Source organism: Otolemur garnettii, unplaced genomic scaffold (assembly GCF_000181295.1).
Source record: "Otolemur garnettii isolate 467f Iridium unplaced genomic scaffold, OtoGar3 scaffold00068, whole genome shotgun sequence".
NCBI lineage: Eukaryota > Metazoa > Chordata > Mammalia > Primates > Galagidae > Otolemur > Otolemur garnettii.
Genome location: NW_003852463.1, coordinates 145,130 through 153,533, shown reverse-complemented (window position 1 = coordinate 153,533; position 8,404 = coordinate 145,130). Strand labels below are relative to the sequence as shown.

The following is an 8,404-nucleotide window of genomic DNA, read 5'->3' as shown; positions in this document are numbered from 1 at the left end:
GTTGCAAAACAATAGATGCTGGCGTGGATGCCCAGAGAAAGGAACTCATACACTGTTAGTGGGACTACAAACTAGTGAACCCTCTATGGGAAACTGTATGAAGATACCTCAAAGAAATTAAAGTGGACCTACCATTTGATCTAGCAATCCCACTGCTGGGCATCAACCCAAAGAAAAAGGTCATTTTGTGTAAAAAAAGACACCTGCACTTGAATGTTTATGGCAGCACCATTCACAATTGTAATAATGTGGAAACAACTTAAGTACTTACCAATGCATGAATGGATTAATAAAAGCTAATATATGCATACTAAGGAGTACTACTCAGTTGTAAAAAAGAAAATGGGTTGTCTTTTGTGACAACCTGAATGGAGCTGGAAACCATTCTAAGTGAAACATCACAAGAATGGATAAACAAACATAAGTACCCAATACCAAATTGGAAGTAATTGATCAATATTTATATACACATATAGAAGCAAATCTCAATGGAAGTCAAGCTGGGGGAAGGGGAGAGAAAGGGATGGGTAAATTCACACCTATGTGAGTAAAGGACACACTTATAACTTTGGCTCAATGTGCACGAAAGCAATGTAAACAAAACAGCTGTATGCCTGAATATGTGGGGGAAACAAAACCAGCCACACCAGTCTAACTCTGGAATTCTGCCTTTTTTTTTTTTTTTTCTGTCATCCTACTCATGAAGACTCATTATGACAGAAATTATGGTTCTCGGTGAGGCCAAATATTGACATAAATCTCAACCTGTTAGGTTAAAATGTAAATTTTCTTAATAAAGAAAAAAGAATTATTGTTAGAGTTTCCTTTTGCATGAAAAAGAAAAGGAGATTCTTTGCACATAAAATATTTTCCACTTCCTGTGCAGGAGATTGTGTTGAGAAAATTATATTTCTTAGAAGGATTTGTAAGCTTCAAAATTCAATGTGCTTTGAGTTATGTTGGCAAACCCACGTGCTTATTGGTTTTCTTCCTACTTTGATGAACAAGAGCAGTGTTAGCAGAACCAAATAAATCAGGTAGAAAGATTTTAAGTATTCCATTATTCTGAGGCACTGGCAATTTGTAAATCTTTGCACTATGCATGATCAGGCATATGTGAGCCTACAACTTGTGCACCAAGGTACTTGTTTCCCTATTCTGTCTCCTCCCTTCCCTACCCCTTCCCTTTATTCCCTCCTATCTGCTTGTGTCCCATCCACTCTTCTTTTCTCTCACTCTGCATTATATTTCTGATTTTCTTGCTTGTCATTTAGAAATCAGTATCTACCTATAGTTAATGTGAGTTGTGTCCACTCCAACTACTTTCTTCCTTTCAATATGCATATATATTTATTCACTTTGCCAAGCTCTGACAAATGAAAAATACTAATGTTTTAAATTTCAACCAAAATTCTGATTAATTTAACACTTAATGTATTAATAATGCTAGCATCTTCCAAGATAATATTCTCATCTTTTAACTTGAAGATTTAAGGTTTTTGAATAAAATAATTTGTATGATTGAGAAAGAAGTTATAATAGGAAGGAAAATTATTTTCCAGCTGTTCATTCTTATATTTTTATAACAAATATTGTTTTCCCATTATAAGTTACTCAATATAGTACTTGAAATTATGGAAAAGTATACTGAATAAAATAAAAATTTCTTGTAATTCTATGACTGAGAAAAATATGCTCTTTATTTCCTTCTTTTAGTTAACTCCCAGGCACCCCAAGAGTTGTCAGCTAAAAACTTCAAGACATTCTTTTGTATCGAACCCTCCCAATCCAACCAAATCAGGTCTCCTGTTTTATATTTTCATAGCTTTCTGCACTTGTCATTTATAGCACATAAGCACCTTAGGTGTGATGAATTGTTCATTAACTGTCTCTATCTGAGCCCTAGGACCTGTGTTGTTTCCTGTCATAGTCCAGCTCTTAGCAAAATGAGCAAATAAATGTAAATGTATAACATTTTGAATTATAACTTCTTAGTTTTATAATCTATTTATAAATAAATGAATTATGATCATTTATTATCATTAATCATAATATGAAATTATTAATATTATTAACAATTCCCTTTGTTAGTAAATATTTTCTGAAATCATACATTTGTTTTATTTATATATACCATAAGTAAATATAGAAGCTTTTCATTTCATGTAGGCAGATTGGTTAATTTTTTTTCTTAATAAATTCTGCCTGTACGATTATACACTAAAAACATGCATATGGTTACCAGCATTTCTTCCAATATTTTATGGAGTTGTTGTTTATATTTAAACTTTTATTTCTTTTTTTTCTTTTTTTTATTAAATCATAGCTGTGTACATTAATGCAGTCATGGGGTACAGTGTGCTGTTTTTATATGCAATTTGAAATATTTTCATCAAACTGGTTAATGTGGCCTTCATGTCAAATTCTCCTATAATTATTTTTACTTAAACTTCTTGTTAGGAAAATAGAAAAAAAATAGCATGATAAGCCCCATTATAACCCAGATGCACAATTATAACCCAGATTCACAATGATAAATCCTTTATCAATCATACTTCTACCCACTCTTCTCCCCTTTATTATTTTGAGGTGAATCCCAGATGCCATCATTTTAATTTTTATCTGCAAATATTTCTTTAGGTATTTGTAAAAGATGAGAGCTCTTTGAAACAATACAATCACAATACTAATATCACATCTGCAACAGTAAACAATTATTCCTTATAGCATTCATTTTTTTGTGTATTGACTGTAGTAGAAATTTCTATAATTTCCTCCTGTATTCTTAGTGTCTGTCTCATCACTTGCTTTTGAACAATCCTCCCCTTTCAGTGTAGATTTATCTTTCTCTTTGGGGAGACTCAGCAGAAGGGACCACCTTTCTTTGCCTTCCTGTCCACTGTGGAGTCTGTGCTAGTTCTCTGCCGTCTTCCTGCTGTCTTCTGCTGGTTTTTAGCTACCAGGACCAGTTTTTACAAATCTGGGACTTTTGAGAATCTTTTGAGTGATGTTAACAAGCAGTTACTTACTTGCTTTATAAAGTGTGGGGTTGAATTTTAAGTTGAGCCATTTCTTCCTCTACTATGGTTTACATTCTTCTTGATACACAAACTTTCAACATAGGAGGCTTTAGTTGGGACCATCCAGTTTCCGCCACAGCTTCCTGCTACACTGCATAGCTTTCTTGGGAGGAGGCGATGAGGATTGTACCTGCCCTTTTAACATAGATTCTTCAGAGTTCCCTGTTTGGGCTGCATTTTTCCTTCATTACTATATCACATGCAGGCTTTCCTCTGTTTGAATATTCTGCGGGCTACTTCGATAGAATCTCGGGATGGGGGAGCTAAATACCCGCATTCACATGGATGTTACGGGAAGTCCCTTGTCGATTTACTTCAGGGAAAATACCATAAAGGTTCTTTCTGCCAAGGTCAAAGGCTGAAAATTATTCAGTAATTTCAGATCTTCAGTCCTTTACTGACAATGTTAGGAAGCACATTAGCAACTGAATAATAATAGCTCAAATAGTACTATGAGATTGGTAAAGATTTATATTAACAAATGGAATGTCAGCTTTGCTCAACCTAAAATATTGAGTTCTTTTTCTGCTTTGTTTTACTCTATAAAAGTTCCCTTTTCACATGGGATTGGATTCAAATTCTTTGCTGGTTAATATACAGGTATACACTCTGGCCTCTGACTATATAAAAACCACTGTGATGTGTGAAAAAGAGAACACAAATAGGAGTTAGAACAACTTAATTTTATTTTCTTATCTTCTCTGTCATGGCTGTGTGTCTTAGAATACATTGCATTGCTCCCTTCAAGTTCAGTGCCATTATTTGTAAAATGGCTTAAAAATTCTTTTATTCATAAGATGATTGTGAAGATTCAAAGACAAAATAAATATAGTCATTTATAAGTATGAAACTTACTAATATTGGTTACTATACTTAGTAAGTGTTTCATGAATTAAGATGGTTGATAATAACTGGTCATCACGTAAGATTTAAAATTGATAGGAAGTATGTAAATGTTCATTCTGTTTTTGTGGGAACTATGGATTACTTAATTTCTGAAGTCACTTGCAGTTGTCAAATTCTTAGATTCTATAAACTAGAGAATTTTTAAAGCTAATGTGAGTTTTTCCAGGTTAATTGTTAGTCACACAGCACACCTTTCTTCTGATTGAACTAGAGTGCTTTAGCGTGGGTTCACTGGGACACGGGCTCTCAGGAGAAACTTGTGTACAGAATGTTTATTGAGATTGCTCTTGGTCATAGAGTCTTGAGGGGTGAGGGAAACAGACTGAGGCAAGGGAGAAAGTTGAGCTGGGACACTCACACAATGCAGCCCTCAGTAATTTGCTTTCTACAGCTTAGCTCTCTAACATCTACTATTTATGTAAACTGAGGTAAGGTAGATTTGCTTTTTTGATCCTTAGTTTTAGCACATAAAATACTGGTAAATAGTTCTCACTGTTCATTTTGGGGTGTGTGTGTGTTGGTGTGTATGTGTAAGGATTAAGTGAGATATCATTCAAGTTATGGATAATGCATGTTGCAAAGGCAAGTGGTCATTTCTTAAAGGACAATTATCTTTTAAGGGAATGAAAGTCTTGAAACATGACTTTGGTTCTAGGACATGAGATATTATAATGCCTGATTATAACTCATTATGATCTGATTACTGGGTCAGAATGGTAGAAAAGGCTCCTTTTTGTTTTGGGTTGAATAATTTCAGAACTATACCTAGCTGCTAGAGGACTTATTTTAGGAATTAAACTAGCCTTAGAATTCACATTTTGCTATAGTTTGAATGAGTTCTCTCCAAAATTCAGGGGTTGTAATGTAATGATGTTAAGAGGCGAGGGCACCACCCTGGTGAATGGGATGAAGGCCCTAATAAAAGGCTTCTTGCTGTCCCACCTTCCTCCAGTTAAGGATACTATGTGTTTCTTCCCTCTGGAGGATGCAGCAATAAGATGCCATTTTGGAAGCAAACAACAGCTCTCACAAGTCACCCTAACTACTGGCCTCTTGAGCTTGGATCTCTCAGCATCAAGAACTGTGACAAGTCTTTGGAGCAAGGGAGATGAGGACTACAAGCAGGAGGAGCTGGCGCCTGGGGCCCAGCCATGCTGCCCAGTTCCAGTGACCAGTGTGGATAAGGCCAGTGTGTACTGCCTATAGGCCCCCTCTATGCCGAGTGACAGCCTGCCTGCAGACACACAAACTCAAGGCACTTCTAAGAAGAGTCTATTACCTGCAAGGTCCAAAGAAGTCCTTGTTTCCAAACATCTTCATTCAGGAGGGCTAGAGAATGATATTGCAAAAACCACCAAATCCAGACGAGAGAATGGGCAGATGAAGGTTGTAGACACTGCCAACAAAAGGAATGTCAAAAAGGGCTACAAACCACCATGTAAACAAAAATCAGAGGAAGAACTCCAGGATAAGCACCGGGTCTTAGAGGCTATCAACAAGCAGTTGCACCAGAAGTTGACTGAAACTCAGGGAGAGTTGAAGGACCTCACCCAGAAGGTAGAGCTGCTGGATAAGGTTCAAGACAACTGTCTGGCAATTTTGGAGAGCAAAGGCCTCATCCTAGCTTTAGACAATGAGACCCTGGCATCACAGCAAGAAGCCATGACAGATCACAGGACTCTATGTTGCTATTAGAAACTTTGAAAGATGAACTGAAGCTTTTTAACGAAATAGCTGAAAAACAGATGGAGGAGTTACAGGTCTTAAAGGTAAAGTTGAAGATGAAAGAAGAAGAAAGGGCCCAATTCCTAGAATAGCATCCTTTGTTTAACTGTCAACTAAATGATTTTATAGCAACCATTAAGGAAATGCAGCAGCTGTTGAAAATGTGATAAAAAGCAAGTGGCTAGATGACTGCCTCTTGCAGATAAACTCTCAGAGGAAGCCACGTAGGACATCTTGGCCATGGTTTTCTGGGACTCACCATCTTCGAAGTGAAAATGGTAGGATTAAGGACAATTTATGCTGGAGTGGCAGTTCCCCTTTTAAGCAAGTTTTCCCAACCTTCAGATGTGTCAGCTCTCCTGAGTCTTATGTGGATAATTGAGGCCTACAAGAGTGGGACCTGGAAGCTTGGATTGACTGCCTCAGGCAACCACTTGATTCTATCGCACCATTAGAATTGGGGGACTAAACCAGCCACAGCTAGAGGATCTAAAATGTCACTTTCAAATTTTTGAGAAGAAACCTTAAATGCAATGGAGCACAGGTGCTCTAGGGGAGGCATCATTAAGGAGCCAAGCTGTCTGCTTCTAACTTAGAGCACATACTGTCCCACCCTGGTTGGGATTCTGTACCTCATTATTAATTTATGAACTTAAAGTTGCTTGATGTGTTTTTGGCTTAGTAAATGGGCTGAAGGTATAGATAGTTATAGTATGTACTTGAAACAACACACCTTGGAGCTTTTAATGGAAGTCATTTCTGGTTTTTTTAAGTGCTTTAAAAATAAATATGTGAATATTCTGACTGTAAAAAAAAAAAAAAGGACCTGTGAGAAATAAATTTTGCTCTTTATAAATTGCCCACTCTGTGGTATTTTGTTATAGCAGCACTAATTGCCTAGGGCAAGTTAAACATACACTGCATGACTTGTCAGTAGTCCAGAGAGGTGGAGTGGAGGTGCCAAAAATTTAGGAGGAAAAGTGGGCCTTACTTGTATTGCCCCAATTTAGTGTGTGACTCAAGTAAGCCCTCTGAATTCTTTAAAGAGAGATTAATGGGCATTATATATTACCACCTGAATGAAGACCTCCTCCTAAGAGTTTAAAACTCCAAATGCCCACCAACTGTGTGCATGCTGCTTGGATTGATGTATGTGCTCCTCTAAATTCTCTGCCCAAATTTTAATTTCCTTTTGATCTTATAGTCCTTCTCTTTCCATCTGGGACATTAAAGCAAGCTTCGATGGTTGATTTTAGGTCTTTGACCTCATGTGTATGGTCTGTGTTGATGCTCTGTAATTAACAAACATGCAGCTTGTGTTGAATTACTTAAGCATATTTCTAGAGAAAATTCTTTTGAATGAGGTTATTTTTTGTCCTGGAGGATCTTCTAATTCCATTAGACTGTATTAGTTTGCTGCAGTTCTTCATCTCCAAGGCACAGAAGTCAAAGTCAGCCATGCACCTGCGTGCTTGCAGCCGATGGCCACACTCCTTCAGCTCTGCCAGCTGTTGGCATCTACAACATCACAGTTTTCTATTTTTTAGGTAGAGGCTAAATAAAGTCCTTTGTTATGATGTGAATAGCCCAGAGAAAAAGGGCACAAAAAATGCATTTCCATTAATAACCTTGGTATAGGTCTGTCAATTTTTTTCAATTGGAAACTAGCTTAGAGCAGGTTTTGAGAGTGCTGCCTGAGACTTGTTTTTTAAAATAATTTTCAAATATTGTTAAAGATTTTGTGTGTCATTGTGAAAAGAATGTTACATTAAGAATTCAAAGGCCCAAATGCTAGCAGAATCTCTGCCCTATAACTTTGGCAAATGTGGTTATTCTTTCTAGGGCTACATTTTCTTGTGTTGAGTGCTCTGAACAAGATCAGGACTTGGTAGGTGGGTCCTGCCTACCAAGAAAGCAGCTGTAGATAACTGCAGTCAATTAACATAGATAATAGGTAAATGAATGGGTGTGGCTATGTCCCAGTAACACTTTATTTACAAAAAACCCACATCTGGCTGGATTTGGCCCATGGATCCATAGGATATTAATCATTGCACTAGATAATAGTTTCCAAACTTGAGTCATTGTTGAAATTCTTGGGTATATTGTTATGTATTGCCTGGGATCACAAATCTCTTGTCATTGGTGTCACAAACAAAAGTCTCTGTCACATCCAGCAATAAGAATTTATTTATTGAGTGCCTGTGAGTCCACTTAGGTGGTCCTTTTGTCCTCGGGTGATCTTGCTCTGCTGTCTTCAAGTCACCTGGAGTTGCTGGTCTGGGTCACAGAAGCTGGACAGCTCTACATCTGGCTGTATGTGTGTGGGTCAGTTGTGGCCTCTGGGTTGGTTGTCTTCCACATATCTCCATGAATACTCTGAAGTTACCATGGAAGCTCCTTCCATGTCAATGGTAGGAACAGAAGAGTTGTGAGCAAAAATGCATGTAACTTCTTCAAGGTTAAATTTGAAACTGGCACAGTGACAATGTCACTTCTACCCACATGTCATGATCAAAAGCGAGTCACACCAACTGGCTCAGTCAGAGGTCATAGCAAGAATGCAGATAGAGTGTCGTTTAACCTTTCAAATTGGGAATGTTTTTTAAAAATCACACTCCTGGGCTCCTTTCCAAAAGGTTGTGATGCAGCAGACCCATAGTTGAGTTCAGAAATATATAGGGGCTTAACCA

General features: G+C 37.3%; 1 pseudogene; it reads left to right on the top strand.

Moving 5' to 3' along the window:
- The window catches only part of LOC100943662, a 25,882-nt pseudogene extending 20,004 nt beyond the window's left edge, over positions 1 to 5,878 (top strand).
- Positions 5,879 to 8,404: the final 2,526 nt, after the last annotated feature.